We start from the raw sequence: 15,879 nt of genomic DNA, 5'->3' as shown, positions 1-15,879 counted from the left end.
GTCTTTCTTCACATGCTTTATAAGAGACATATACCTCGTCCTCTCTCTCTCTCTCTCTCTCTCTCTGTCTCTTTCTGTCTCTCTGTATTGATCTCCATCTCTCCCTTTCCACGTCTTATCAAAGCACACACGCTCTCTGTATCCCTCTCTCTCTCTTTATCTCTCTTTCCCCTCTCATTACGCGCACGTCCACATTATCTCTCTTCTCTTTCTCCCCTCTCTTTCTCTATTTCTATCTCTCTGTATTAATCTCTATCTCTCCCTTTCCTCTCCTTATTAATACACACGCGCTCTCTGTATCCCCTCTCTCTCTCTCTCCCTCTATCTCTCTCTCTCTCACACACACACACACACCATCTATACTTAACTCTCTCTCTCTCTCATGTCATCTTTAAAATCAATACATTGGGGAGCTATTGACTGGTGAGGATATATAAATCATCTTAATCTGGGTTGTCGGACGCCATAGCTGGTTGAAACAAGGGTGACATGATACCCACCTCCCTGCATCCATCACTCCTCCGACCCGTCACTCGACGCGCACTGCTACCTCCTGCGAGACCGTCCGATTTGAGGCTCGTCCGCATTGTCAAACCCTCAAATGTAATTTCGTGTCATTTACTTCAGTGTTTACTTTTGAGTTCTGGTTAAGGTGAACAGTTGTGAGCATTCTTGTTCGTTTTAGATGAGAGTGGAAGAATATATATAGCTCTACAAACACGCCAAATATATCGCAAATATTCAAAATGTATGACGAGAAACAGCTAAACAAGTTTAAAACAAACTTTTTATTCGATGCGCGTCCGAATTGCTCCTCCTCAAACATCATTTACTTTCATAAATAATAATAATAAAGACGGAGCTTATAAAGCGCTTACCACCGAATAGAAGTCTCCAATCGCTATAAAAAGTATACTCTCGCCCGATGAGGGACTTGAACCCGCGACCCTCTGATTAAAAGTCAGATGCTCTACCGACTGAGCTAACCGGGCTTCGACATTTGTCAAAGCTTGACAAGGAAGACGAAAGAATGCTGTGTGCTTGCTATGACTTGTATCGAAAATATATACATGATTATACTAGAGTATGCATGAGGAGTCACAGCTACTGTGCTGTATCAGGTAACTTCTTGGCTGTATATACTAGTACTGGGTTGTGTAAATCTATTGATCTGCCAAGCCATGGTCTTGCCAACGGTAATTCTTCCCCAAAAAAAACTTGCGCTCTTGAAATCCTCTCTAAGGATGTTCCACCTGTGTCTAGAAACTGCGTCATGTGTATTTATTTGTGTTAATATCATGGACTGGCGCAAATGAATTGACGTATGAATGCGCCCTACGATTTGTTAAGATAATTATTTCCTTTTGTTTTTTAGACAAGATGTAACGATTGTGTATCACTGTGACATCATAATTAACAACTAGTATTTACCACACACTTTACTGTTTCCTTGTTGTTGTTTTTGTGGTTGTTGTTGATGTTGTCGCTGCTGCTGTTAATGTTTCTGTTACTACGTAGGTACCATTCAGTACGAGCTTCCTTATAGTTCCTTGCTCATGCGCAATCTGCAACATTTGTCGCAGACTGGATTACTTATTTTACTCTGTTATAATTATGAGTAAATTTCTCAATTTATCATAGTGACCTATTGCAGTTTAACGTTTTGCACAACAATAAATTCGTGATGTCTGTTGATTTTTATGAAAATATGGATGCACATCGTATGGCGCATTCATACGTCAATTCATTTTCGCCAGGACATTAACGCAACAACAAATTCGTAATGTCTGTTGATTATTCTTCATTACACATTCGCATGGATGCTTATAACTTTTAAAAAAAAACGAAATGCTGGTCTTTCAAAGGAAATATGAATGCACACCTAAAGTTTTATTTTGCAGCATATCACATCCTTGGCAGTGTGAACGCTCTGCAGGTCGCCGATGTCAAGTTTTGTTTCTTCAGGAATCAAGAGGTGAAATTTTGAGAGAAAACATCTTAGTCCGAGCAAGGGTATGGGGAACAACAGAGTGGGAAAAATTCTGCCAGAGTTCACGAAAGATGCCTTCTGCATGTGTATTTTCTTTCCCTGTCAAATTATGTAGACTATAAACAGGATATCTTTTAAAGTATCGTCTCTTTAATATGTCCATGAAATGTATTTGTCAATGTTTGTAGTATTCGGTCAATATTTCTAAACTTCCCTTTGAGATTTTAGTAACGCTAGTATGGTCCAGGTGGCTGTCCCAATACCAGCTTTTTTTTAAGTAGTACCTGCTCGATTCCACTTTTTCTTTTGCAGTCAAAATGCAATCTTCCAGTATTCAGTCCCCTATATATATATATATATATATATATATATATATATATATATATATATATATAGTGCGAAATAATTTTATCTGTTCATGTCTTCATGTATCAACTGGGTATTTAATTTACTATCTACTTGTTTGTCGCCCACCAACATACAGTACATTATATACTAAGACCCTCTTTGTCTTTTCTGATGTATCTGCAACTCTTTCTTCTCCATCATTGTTCTTGTTTCCATACTTCCTTTTCTGAAGAAAGCTTCATATAAGAAACATTAATTAAAGAACATTTTCAAGACACTTCAGAAATCTCTCATCACGTATTGAAGACAAAATATAGGCACGATTATCCAAAAGGTCCTTTCTTTCAGTTAATTTTAAAAATCATTTTCAATTCCAAAATACTCCGTAGACCTACATGTATTTATTTTATCGTACTCAAACTTTCTGGGAGGTATCTGAGAAATATAAGTGGTAACTGATCTTGTTACCAAGTATAGCTGTATTATTCAGACCAGGCGGAAAAAGAGAAGAAAAAACAGTTACTAGAGTTCGAAGTCCCTTCCTTTGTAAATTAATTAACGGCAACATGCATGCGGCACGAGAGCTCGGCCGGGAAAAACTAGCTCCGATGTCGCTCCAATTACAGACAGCTCCAAAACGTGTGCTCGAGAGTGGGTGTGGGTTTTTGTGCGTATGCGTTTATATGAGTTTCTACACGTCGTCTATATTTTCACCGAATATGTATCCTGCACACCTTGCAATAACGCCCTGTTTTCCTCCCCGCTTCTACAAATGTATGTTCACTTATTTATACTGAGACACTTTCAATTGTAAATGGCATCATTGAAATACTCAAGTTTGTTGTTCTCTCATGTTTCGCTCGCGTGTCTTTTTCACACGAGCGATTTGAATTCCGACAATGCAAATTTAATTAGGAGCACTGGTACTTACCTGTTTTGAAATCAGGCCGAAGGTACGCCGCTTGCAGTACTTCAGAGTGAACTCTAATGACAAAGTGGTTTGTTGTGAAGACAATTTCTCTTCTTCACTTCTGTCGACAACGAAAGATGTGAGCTAGAGAAAGAGAGGTAATGTACCATTCACGTTCGAAGGAAGACGACAAAAAGGATGATAATCAATATACACTAATTTATCGCTGAGCTCTCGAGAAAGAATTCTCTCCGTATATAGTGCTGTATATGCTTGTCGAGTCTCATAAGAACATGACAGCGTCTTGTTGAAAATCGATTCCGACAAATGTAGACCGAAGACAAACCTTTCAGGTGTCCTGTTTTAGGTTAAATGAACTTGATATTGGAGAAAATTCCGGAGCAGGAAAACGTGCCAATGTTCGTCGATACAAATATACAATCCACAAGCAGAGAGGGAAGACAGGGGATCCGTAGAAAACCAAATGGAGAATTGCTCAATTCAGTGATCAAAAGAGTGTTATATAAAGTTAAAAATGAGCTGTAGAAAAAAATAGTTAGTCCCACGACTGGTTGGTTTAGTTGTGTTGATTATCTCTGGCCCTGGGCTCCATTTGATTCGATGATAACACCAAGATTTAAAGCTTGATATTTACCTACCAGCTAGGTTGTTGCGGACCAGTTTGCTCACGATGAAGATGATGAAGATGACGGCCTCGCAGTCTTTGAGCTGGCTCACAAATTCTTCCACTCTCTATCTCTCTTTCTCTCTATCTATCCTTTTCTCTGTCTCTCTTAGCTCCGTTCGCGGGGTCCTCGCGAATTCCCGGGGAAATTCAAGCCTAGCACGAGGGCAGGTGATGAGAAGAATTTAAGAAAGCAAGTGGTTGCCGCCGATTGACGCTCCGTGAGCAACACGACTGCCAAACGCCGAGCAATGCAAACCGAACCAGAGGTTCTCTTCTCCCGGCTTTCCACTTCTCTTTCTCTTATTCCCTCTCTATGCACCACTCTCTCTATATCTCTTCCTCTACCGCGGTTGGTTTTTCATGCTGAGTGGTAAGAGAATCAGTCGAGTCGCTGTATCATCGTTGTCCCCACTGTGCATCTCTTGATTTTCTGACGTGCAGAGCGAGCGAGCAGGCTGGCGGTTGGGAGGGAGGAAGAGTCAAAGAGAGTAATGATTCTGTATCGAGTTTGTTTATTAGGGATCTCTCCCTCTCTATCTCTCTACTGCGGTGTAATATCGAGCGGATGCCATTACACGTACGCAACGTTTGCACGCCCTTTCGCACCCTCTTCCTCACATTCTCGAATTATAGTGTTGGTAGAGAAATGATGTGTATTCTCCCCCCCCCCCTCTCTCTCTCTCTATCTCTCTCTCCCTCTCTCTCTCTCTCTCTCTCTCTCTCCATGTATCCATCCGTTTCTCTCTCAACATTGTGTCTACATCTTTACTTCAAAATACCATGCTATATATCCTTCGCACTGTCACTCATTTCTCTCCAACCTCTCCTATTGCCCCCATATTTTCTTTTTTCCCTTCCCCTCTCTTTCTCTTTCTCTCTCTCTCTCTCTCTCTCTCTCTCTCTCTCTCTCTCTATATATATATATATATATATATATATATATATGTATATATATATATATATATATATATATATGTATATATATATATATATATATATATATATATATATATATATATATTCTATCCCACCCCTCGTCAGTTAGATAAAACGGTTTATTATGGGGAATTTACACCGTTAACAATTGCTCTCTTGCACAGTTCATATTATTTAGATGGAATCTGTTAACAATATTTATACAGAACTGAATTAGCCAATGTAACCAAAACCGTGGCGCGTTGGTCGACATTTCAATCCGATATTGTCATCATATTTTACATCTACCTTGAAATGTCTTGATCGTTTCTATTAAATATAATGATAATATACTCCTAAATCATAGGTAATGATAATCATAATGGTAATCCTTGTCATAATTCACGAAAAATTGTATTTATGAACGACAGGCATAGTGCCTTTAACATAATAGTAAATGAAGAGAGAACTAAAGGGGGGAAAGCTCCATAATTATGGTTATGGTCTAAGTTAAGTCATGAACTATACATGACAGTTCAAACGATCTGTTATAATCAATTCGGTGCAAAAGGCAGCTAATGAGTAAGACTGGTGCGCCCCCGCCCCCTCCATTTCGATGGTGCCAGTTACCCATCATTGACTTGACCCATGCTACGTTATTGTACGAATCTAGTGTACGTTCGTATATTATACAAATAATGAATGGTTATGAGTTCAATAGTGCGAATATTTTCATGAGTTGAAAGATTAACATTCTATTCAACGAGGCGTCAGCCGAGTTGAATAGAATTAATGTTAATCTTTCAACGAATGAAAATATTCGCACCATTGAACGAATGAAAAACATTCATTATTTGTTTTATACAACATCGAAGAAGATCTAATAGAACGTTAATCAACAAATTCTGCTTTACTCCTTATATTAAAGATAAATTCAAGTTGGATTCAAGCCTTCTCGATTACATTCAGATTGCCTTCGATCGCGTCAGATACACGCAGTGATACGCGCGCGCACGGCAGAGAGGTACGCAGTCTGCATATATAACCAAAAATGCACGGCGCATATAACCAAAAATGCACGACCGTGCAATATACCATCTATTGAATATCATGTGACCAACAATCCTCCAATCAAATGACAGGGATCCACGTAGGTGTTGTATAATCTGCAATAGAAGGAAGTGTGGCCCGGCTTGTTGCCGTTTGTGGGATTTTATTAATTTGTCACCATTTATTGTGAGATGTGGATAACAACTGAAGAAATGCTATAAACCTAGTATTACCTGTAGCCTGTAAACGGGATGGGTAGAAGGGGAAGAGGGAAGGATGAAGGGTGCTATAACAATGGTAACGGGAGTCGTGCAAGTGGTAGTATTAGATGTGTGTTCGTGTCGGGGTTCATGTAAACGATGAAGGTGGTGATGGGGTTGAGGGAGTGGCAAAGGGTGCTGTCATAATGGCGGAAACAGTGTAGTGGTTCAGGTGGTGGGGTGGTGGTGGAGGGCAGTGGTATAGAGTGTGGCAGTATTGGCGGTAGCAGTTTGACGGTGGGGTTTGGGGGATGGTGGAGGAGGGCATTGGTAATAGTGGTGGGGTGCGTGTTGGAGGCGGCGACGGAGGAGAGTAACGGTAATGGGAGTTGTAGTCGTGGTGTTTGTTGGTGGGGCGATTATCGTGATGATAGAGGCAGTGCTCGCGGAGGGAAACTGAAGATATACTGGACGAAGTGGTTATTTTGACTGTGGAGACAAGACATAAATATGGATCTTCGAACGATGGGGTTAAAGGTGTGTATGCAGAGACAGAGTCCTTAATTCTGCCTGTGATTTTGATTTTTGATAATGATGACGGTAATGTACTAAAAAATATATTTGTATAGAATCCCTCTCCCTCCCCCCCCCCCTCTCTCTCTCTCTCTCTCTCTCCCTCACTCTCTCTCTCTATCTCTCCCTCACTCTCTCTTTCTCTCTCTCTCTCTCTTTCTCTTTCTCTTTCTCTATTATCTGTATATACTAGATACAAACACGATTATACAGAATTATTTTTAAGAGTTATCTCTCTCTCTCTCTCTCGATTTTTGCAACATGATGTCTGCCGTGTTGTTTAACTCATCAGTGTGATGGCAGGCTTGGTGTAAGTAGGCAGATCGAAGAGAATTATTGATCATCGACAAGACCTCACAACATGGAGTATTATCCTACACGCATCTATGCGGCTATGGCAGACTCAAACACCGTGCCATAATTGGAGATGGGCTCCTAAAACGGGATCTCTCTTCATTTGACTCCGGTGACAATCCTGCTTAAAAGGATAAATAAATTACAAACATTTCCAGGAAAATCTGTTTCCAATTTAAGAGGTGGTGTGGCACAATCGGATCGTCGTCTGCCTATTTTCGTCACGCGCGGAGAGCAGACAACAAATGAAAATGTTATGATAGACGCCGTGTGTAAACGCGCCTCTCCAATCTATTCTCCTCGATGCTGGCTCAAGTTCACGGGAACAGGCGCGGATCCAGGGGGGCCGAGCGGGCCTTGACCCCCCCCCCCCCCCCCCCCGCAAAAAAAGGAGACAGAGAGAGGGAAAAAAGGGAAAGGGAAAGAGGAGAGAAAGGGGAAAAAAGAAGACGAAGAAGAAAGGAAAAGAGGGATGAAGGAGATCGGGGAGGTGGGGCAAAATGACTTGCCTCCCAGGCTGTTGCCTCCCCCCAATCAAAAAATGAAAATAGAAGGAAGGAAAGGGAAAGATAAAAGAAGAAGAGGACATAAAGGGAAGGAAAAAAGAGGAAGAAGAAAACAAAAGAAGGGGGATATCAGTTGACCTTCCGGGGGCGGACAAGGTATCAACATAATATGTTCATCTGACCGCAGGCGCGTAGCCAGGGGGCAGTATGGTCCCCCAAAAAACGCCGGCCAAAAAAATAGAGGAGTGAAAAGGAAGAGGACGTATGAAGAAAAGGGTGTAGACAAAGAACATTTTTGATATACAGACAAGGATTAAGAGTCGAGAACGTTACAACGATTGGTCTTCTTTCTCTAAAAAATTAATAAAACGTCAAAGGGGGGAACGAAATTTAGACAAGGATTAAGAGTAGAGAACGGTACAACGAATCGTCTTCTTTCTCTAAAGATTTAGTGAAACGTAAAATCTTTCGCGCTTCGCGCGGGAGGGGGGAAACTGAATTTAGACGAAGATTAGGAGTCGATAACTCGACACAACGAATCGTCTTCTTTCTCTAATGATTGAATGAAACGTTAAAGCTTCCGCGCGAGGGGGGGGGAACATAATTCAGACGAGGATTATTTTGGGGAACGGTAAAACGAATCGTCTTCTTTCTCTAATAATTTATTGAAATGTCAAAGCTTCCGCACTTCGCGGAGGAGGGTGGGTGGAAACACGCCCCTCCCTGCACCCACCCACCCCCCCCCCCCCCAATTACATCACTGCTGGTCACCATTATGTACCAATATTAGGCTCGCATAATTTCAAATTTGGGCCCCCCCCCCCCCTAAGAAATCCTGGATCCGCGCCTGCACGGGGAAACACTCTGTTCCTCGGACAGAACGTTAACAGAAGGCCCTGTGTGTAGAGAGGGTCACACCCTATACACTCCATAAAATATTGAGCAAAAACCTGTCCAATTTTTACCCGACATGAGGGCGATTATGTGTCCAACCAACTGTTGGGTAAATTAAAGATTATGCATGATTTACCGAGTGTTGAATAAAAAAAAAATACCCAACTTTTATCCAACAAAACTTTACCCAATCAGAAATTCACCCAATTCTCACCATAATGTGTAGCATATTAGACTCTAGTTTGGCAAATAAGTTGGATAAAATATTATATTATGTAAAAGGACATCAGTGCCGCGGCGTGACTCGAACCACCCTTGTGATCAGGGGCGTCGCCAAAGGGGGGGGGAGGTGTGGGGGTGCGACACCCCCCCCCCCCCACCTGTCAGGATATTGTCGGTAAAATTGCGCTGCCGTCGGGAAAAAGAGAAAAGGGGGAGGGACAAAAAGAGAGGGACAAAAAGACAGGGGAAAAAAGAGAGGGGAAGGGAAAGAAAAGAAAAAAAGAAAAGGAAAAGAAAAGAAAGAAAGGAAAAGAAAGGAAAGAAAGGAAAAGAAAGGAAAGAAAAGAGAAGAAAGAAAGAGAAACAAGAAAAAGATGGGGGAGAGGAAAGAAAGGAAAAGAAAGAAAAGAAAGAAAAGGAAAAAAAGAAGAAAAAAGAGTGAAAGGGAAACAAAAGAAACGGGGGATGAAAGAGAGGAGAGAGAGGGGAGGTAAGAGTCTGAGAGAGGAGGAGTGGGAGTAAAAGAGAAAAGGGGGTTGTTGGGTGGAGTCGTCTCGTCGAGGGAGCAAGAAAGACACGGGTAAATATGTTGCTGTGTCGGGTCAGCTGTGTCGGTATTCTTGCTCGATCCTCATCAATGCATAAGTTTGAAGTCGGTGAGATGTATATTATCGGTCGGCCGACAAGTTTTTTTCCCTACGAACTGCGACTTCTTATCCGCTGTGACGACTTCGAGAGTGACTACAACTACAATACTTATATTTTCTCGAAGTTTCACTTTCCTATAATATCAGCTAAAGAAATCAGAGGTTTAAAATTTTCGGGAAAACTAAATTCAAACAAGGTTTAAGAGTCAAAAACGGTACGACGAATCATTTTCCTTTCTTTATATTGTGATGAAACGCCCAAAATTCAACGCTTCGCGCGGAAGGGGAAACTTCATTTAGACGAATCGAGAACGGTAAAACGAATCGTCTTCTTTCTCTAATAATTTAAGGAAACGTCAAAGCTTCCGCGCTTCGCGCAAAAGTGGGAAACTGAATTCAAACAAATAGGGCTTACTAAAAGTTGAAAACGCTACAACGAATCGTGTTCTTTCTCTAATAATTTGAGGAAACGTCAAAGCTTTCGCGCTTCGCGCGAGAGGGGGAAACTGAATTCAGATGAATAGGGTTTAATAAGATTCGAAAACGGTACGAGGAATCGTCTTCCTTTCTCTATATTGTGATGAAACGCCAAAAATTCCGCGCTTTGCGCGGAAGGGGAAACTTTATTTAGACGAGTCGAGAACGGAACGACGAATCGTCTTCTTTCTCTAATAATTTAAAGAAACGTCAAAGCTTCCGCGCTTCGCGCGAGAGGGGGAAACTGAATTCAGACAAAATTAATAGGGCTTATTTAGAGTTGAAAACGGTACAACGAATCGTGTTCTTTTTCTAATAATTTAAGGAAACGTCAAAGCTTCCGCGCTTCGCGCGAGAGGGGGAAACTGAATTCAGACAAAATTAATAGGGTTTATTATAAGTCAAAAACGGTACAACGAATCGTGTTCTTTCTCTAATGATATGAGGAAACGTAAAAGCTTTCGCGCTTCGCGCGAGAGGGGGATACTGAATTCAGATAAACAGGGCTTATTAAGAGTCGAAAACGATACGACGAGACGTTTTCTTTCTATAATAATTTAATAAAACCAAAAGGGGAGGGGGAAGCTTCATTCAGATTAGGATTAAGAGTCGAGAACAGTACACCGAATCGTCTGCTTTTTCTCATAATTTAATGAAACGTCAAAGCTTCCGCGCTTTGCGCGGGGGGGAATACTGAATTCAGAAAAGGATAAACAGTCGAGAATGGTACAGCAAATCGTCTTCTTTTTTTTATAATAATTTAATGAAACGTCAAAGCTTTCGCGCTTCGTGCGGGAGGGGGGAACTTCATTCAGCCTAGGATTACCAGTCGAAAACGGTACAATTAATCGTCTTCTTTTCCTAATAATTTAAGGAAACGTCTAAGCTTCCGCGCTTCGCGCGGGAGGCTCATCACCCACACCCCCTTATGAGCGCGCTTTTAAGTGATTCTCTTGCTCACTACCGCCCCTCCCTAAAATAAGATCCTAGCTCCGCGCCTGCATTAAAATATATAGCTATGATGCTGACTAAATAATTCGTATATTAATGTCGTCGAGGAAAATGACCATTTTGCGCATATGCAAGTACTATAGATAGTCCATAGGAAAAACAATTTAGCCTTCGGCCCCAGGTTTATAGGGTTGACTTTGTAGATATTGGAAATTTAATTTTGTCGGTAATTGGTGGCTACTTTTGTCGGTAATCGTTGGCCTCTACACCCCCCCCCCCCCACTAAAAAAGGTTTAGCGACGCCCCTGCTTGTGATCCACAGTCCTGTGACATATCCACTCGACCACGACACCTCCTTTAATACAAGAGTATAACCCTATTGTTGAATAATAATATTGCCCGACTTACGTTTGCAAAGTTACATCTGCCCAACTTAATTTGAACATTTAATTGGGTAAATACATGTAGTAAATGGTTCGGAGAAAATAACCCAAATGTTGGACAAAAATGGCCCAACTTTAATTTGCCCAATAACATTATCCAATTATTTCATCGATTACTACATGGTTGGTAGGAAATAAACCAATTGCCTGGTGATATTTGCCCAACATCGATTTGCCAAGTAACACCTAACCAACCTATTTTTTTACCTTTCATGAGGTAACTTCATATAGCAAATGATTGGGAGAAAATAACCCAATTATTGGACAAAATTTGCCCAACTTTAATTTGCCCAGGAAAATCTGCCCAACTTTTTTTTTACCTAGTACGCTACTCTCCTCGCAAAGAATAGGGAGTACACCCGGTGTTTTGTGTGCCTACATTCACAACGGGTAAGCGACATAAAGATCTTTGTGAAACGCTGCATACAACTCATATTATGTTATTTAACATCTAAATATATTTTACAGATTTTTGAATATTTTTACAATAATTTTCTCACACCTACTAAGCTCCACCTTAACAAAAATGATCGAGGTCTCATTCATCTTGTGACATCATCTGTCAATCATTAGAGAGCTAACGATAGACAGACTAGTAGTATGTAACTTTCCCAAGCTCAGCACATGCTCACAAAAGAATTGCATTCTTTCACACATGTACATGGAGTTACTCCATGTTTCATACAATACCTCCGAATGACCTTTCTTTCCCTGGTGATGCTACACCACTTCTGACATAGCAACTGATATGTTGGTATTGTATGGTCTATTGTCAACAGGTAGTCAGCTCTGGTGAAGCTACATACCGCTGTCTCTTGTTATCTGACTAATGATTGACAGATGATGTCACAAGATGAATGAGATCTGGAGCATTTATTTAGAGTGGAGCTTAGCAGGTCTGAGAAAAATACTTAGATGTTTGAATAACAAAATATGAGTTGTATGCAGCCCTGCACATTAACAGGAATCAACTTTTATTTAGATGTCACTGTTCTTCTTTTCAAATCATTTACAATAAAACGTTACTTTAGAGATACAATGTCACTTTTGCAGCCAACCTCAAATTCTGTAGAACTTTGCAGGAATTATGAATATGTCATGCATGTCCTATCTGTGAAATTTAAACGTTGGCAGTGTCCTAATATTCAAACTATGCAAGGAAACCCGTTTAATTGCTAGACTTTACTGTCAGACACTATTTTCAGTATTGAGTGAGTGTCTGGCTTTGTTTCTTCTTTGGTAATAACATACATAAAATGAGCTGTAAAGGATTTGTCTAGTACATCATTAACCCACTTCTTGTAATGGCCGAAATTAAACTGATTGAATCTTTGCGCATCATAAAACGTACAACCATGCGGTACAATGGCCTGAAAATCAAGACTATTACTTATTGGCTCTATAGCTCCTAAGTCGATTTGACTACTAATAGTCGTTATTTTCACACTTAAAGACATTTTCAAGCCCCCTTTTTTTAAGGGAGTTCTAAATTAGTATTATCTTTCAATGCCATTGGAATTTAACCTTTCATTTGTTTGGCCTGCAAATGGGACATAGTACCTTTAAACTAATTTCAATTGGCAAATTAGGAAAAATAGAATCACTATCCAAAAAGCGTAACAAATTCTTATTATAAGCAAGAGAATTTATGAATATTTATTCAAGACGTTTGTCGAGTAAAGATATTTTGTATCCAAAGTGCATGGAATATGTTTCATTTTCGATAAATGAAACTTTCTTCGGTGAGGGCAGTTTAACTTGAAAGTCTGAGACCGGTTTGACTATATATATCAGTGATGAACGAAATACGTTACAGAGGATAAACCGACAAAAGGTACACCAAATTCAAGACATCTGGGCAATTCCACGGTAACGGAAGGACACTCAGACAAGATTTTTGAACTTCAGGTTCATACTAAAAGAAATGTTTTATTAGTATGTATTAAACTATGGGGAACAAAATGTGTTTCAGTCAAGTGGGAAGCTTCATCAACTTCACAAAGTTTGGATAAACACTAATTAACTGGAAAAACCATGTCCATTTTTATGTCCTTCCGTTACCGAGATAATTAATATGCACATTCTTAAACTACTTAACTATAATGACAATTTTTTGTGTGAAAATTAAAGGCACTTATATAGGTATTATATCTATACTGTTTCACATCTTATACTAATAAAACAGTTCTTTTAGTATGAACCTGAAGTTCAAAAATCTTGTCTGAGTGTCCTTCCGTTACCGTGGAATTGCCCATCTCACCAAAACGTTGCTTAGATGATAACATTGTTTTGGTTTTGTTACTAGTGCATGTAAATAATGATTTATATTTGCTGATTATGCAATTGTCGCTGCTATTTGAATGTCTACTTCCATAACCGTCGAGTAGGATGCATTTGAGGACCATGCGACACAAGGCTCCCGGGAGAAGGCAACCCTAAAAAGGCCGGGCTATTTGAGGTCGTAGTACGGCCGGGGGCCATTATAGCCCCCCCCCCCCTTAAGATCTCGGCCGATCGCCGCGAAAATTTGCACGCATGTCAAGTGAAGTGTATAAAATAATATGATAATTTCAACTTTTTGAAAAATTTACTCATTTGCATATTTATGGTAATTTATGCAAATAAAGTCATAAAAATCTCATTTTTACCCATAAATCATATATTATTCATATTTAAGCATTCTTTTTCACTACATATATTCATTAGACCATTCTAAATAATAATACGACAAACAAATTAGGAAGAGCCAGCTTATTCCTTATGTATTTATGTATTTCATTGTTTTTTAACTTATGTATTTCATTGTTTTGGTTGTTTTATTTCATTTCTTACTACAATTCAACTATTTTGACTCCCAAAACAACCACCTAAACTTTAAACAAGACCCAATAACCCATGTTTGATCTGTTTTTAGGAAAAATGACTTTTCCATATGTTTTGTACACAAATCACGAAAGTGAGCGATTTTCGGGCTGACATGCAAAGACAAAAGGTCACGTGACCTTGTAACCGTAGGTCCGATTTTCAAAAAAAATCTTTTAAAAGTTGCGCAAGACTGGAAAGAAATAAGTCAGCGAGCGGCGGGGTGCCATCCATATGCGTTCCCGAACAATCGGAAAAATCGTGGAGGGGGGGGGGCGGCCTTATCGTTTGGGAAATCACTCCTTGGCGAGTGAGATACGACACACACTTTACAATGATAGGGCGCGGCCAGACCTTCCCCTTTCTTAAGCTATGGTCCCAACTCGGTGCGGCGACCGACCTATTTGTAGCCTCCTCGGTCACCGCTGGAATTTGGGAACGATTTTTGAAGAACTCGAGCAGGCTGTAAAGCCCCAACGGGCGAAAATCGTGGAGCTTCTCCTTTTGGGGGTTGTGACCAGCGCTCAAATTACACGGGGGCGATTCGCCCCCGTGAGCTCCATAATCGCCCCCGTCAGGGTGCCCACGGGGGCGATTCCAAAATTAAAAGTCGCCCCCGTGGAATTATAAAATAAAGATTATCTTTTCTTATATAACTTTAACACAAAATGAGTATCAATTTTCAAACCTTAAACCAATGAAATTGAACTTAGATGGCGCTTTCTCTCCCATCTTACCGATACAAACAACGGAAGATCAGCAAAGATGTTGCAGGGGCGGATCTAGGCGGTTTAGGGGGTTTAACCCCCCGATCCCCCTTGGGCTGCCAAGTGAAAATGTGATGTGCATAGAAAAATGCTATCATGTGTCCAGACCTAAGCAATAGTAGTAGATGTCAGTAGATGCCAGGAAAACATCACTAACGGGGGTTTAAAATAGCACCAAAAATCGCTGCGCGGCTCGTGGACGATGCTCCGCATATTAGTACATGCCAGGAAAACATCACTTACGAGGGTTAAAAATAGCAACAACAAAAATCGCCTCGCCGCTATGCGGCTTGTGGACGATGCTCCACATCGTATTTGGGTTACCCCCCCCCCCCCTCCCCCCCCCCCCCACCCTTAGCAAAAAGCTAGATCCGCCCCTGTGTTTTGGAAGGATATGGTAAAGACTAAAAGTAAAGAAAGAATTTAAATAAGGTTGCTCCGAATAATGAGGAGGACATTATGTGCAGAACGGGAAGAAATGGAGGGAATGTCATCACGGGCAGGCGCGGATCCAGGATTTATTAGGGGGGGGCCCAAATTTGAAATTATGCGAGCCAAATATTGGTACGTAATGGTGACCAGCATTGACGTAATGGGGGGTGCAGAGAGGAGCCATATTCCCACTCCCTCCTCCGCAAAGCGCCGAAGCTTTGCGTTTCATTAAATCATTAGTGAAAGAAGGCGATTCGTTGCCCGTTCTCGAAAATAATCCTCGCCTGAATTCAGTTAACCCCTCCCCCCCCCCCCCCCCCCCCCTCCTGTGCGAAGCGCGGAAGCTTTTATGTTTCATTAAATCATTAGAGAAAGAAGGCGATTCGTTTTACCATCCTCGGATATTAAACCTCGTCTGAATTCAGTTTCCCCCTCGAGCGCGATATGCGGAAGCTTTGACGTTCCATTAAATTATTAGAGAAATAAGACGTTTCGTTGTACCGTTCTCGAAAATAATCCTCGTTTGAATTTATTTAACCCCCCGTCCGCGCGAAGTGCGGAAGCTTTGACGTTTCATTAAATAATTAGAGAAAGAACACGATTCGTTGTACCATTCTCGACTCTTAATCCTTGTCTGAATTCGGTCCCCC

The 15,879-nt window shown here is 40.8% G+C and overlaps 1 non-coding gene across 1 annotated transcript; it reads right to left on the bottom strand.

Moving 5' to 3' along the window:
- Positions 1-919: 919 nt before the first annotated feature.
- Positions 920-992, bottom strand: TRNAK-UUU. The gene has a single exon. It is a non-coding gene; the product is annotated as a tRNA-Lys (tRNA).
- Positions 993-15,879: the final 14,887 nt, after the last annotated feature.

This window comes from Strongylocentrotus purpuratus, unplaced genomic scaffold (assembly GCF_000002235.5).
Source record: "Strongylocentrotus purpuratus isolate Spur 01 unplaced genomic scaffold, Spur_5.0 spur5_scaffold_12, whole genome shotgun sequence".
NCBI classification, from domain to species: Eukaryota; Metazoa; Echinodermata; class Echinoidea; order Camarodonta; family Strongylocentrotidae; genus Strongylocentrotus; species Strongylocentrotus purpuratus.
This window is presented reverse-complemented; position numbering and strand designations above follow the sequence as displayed.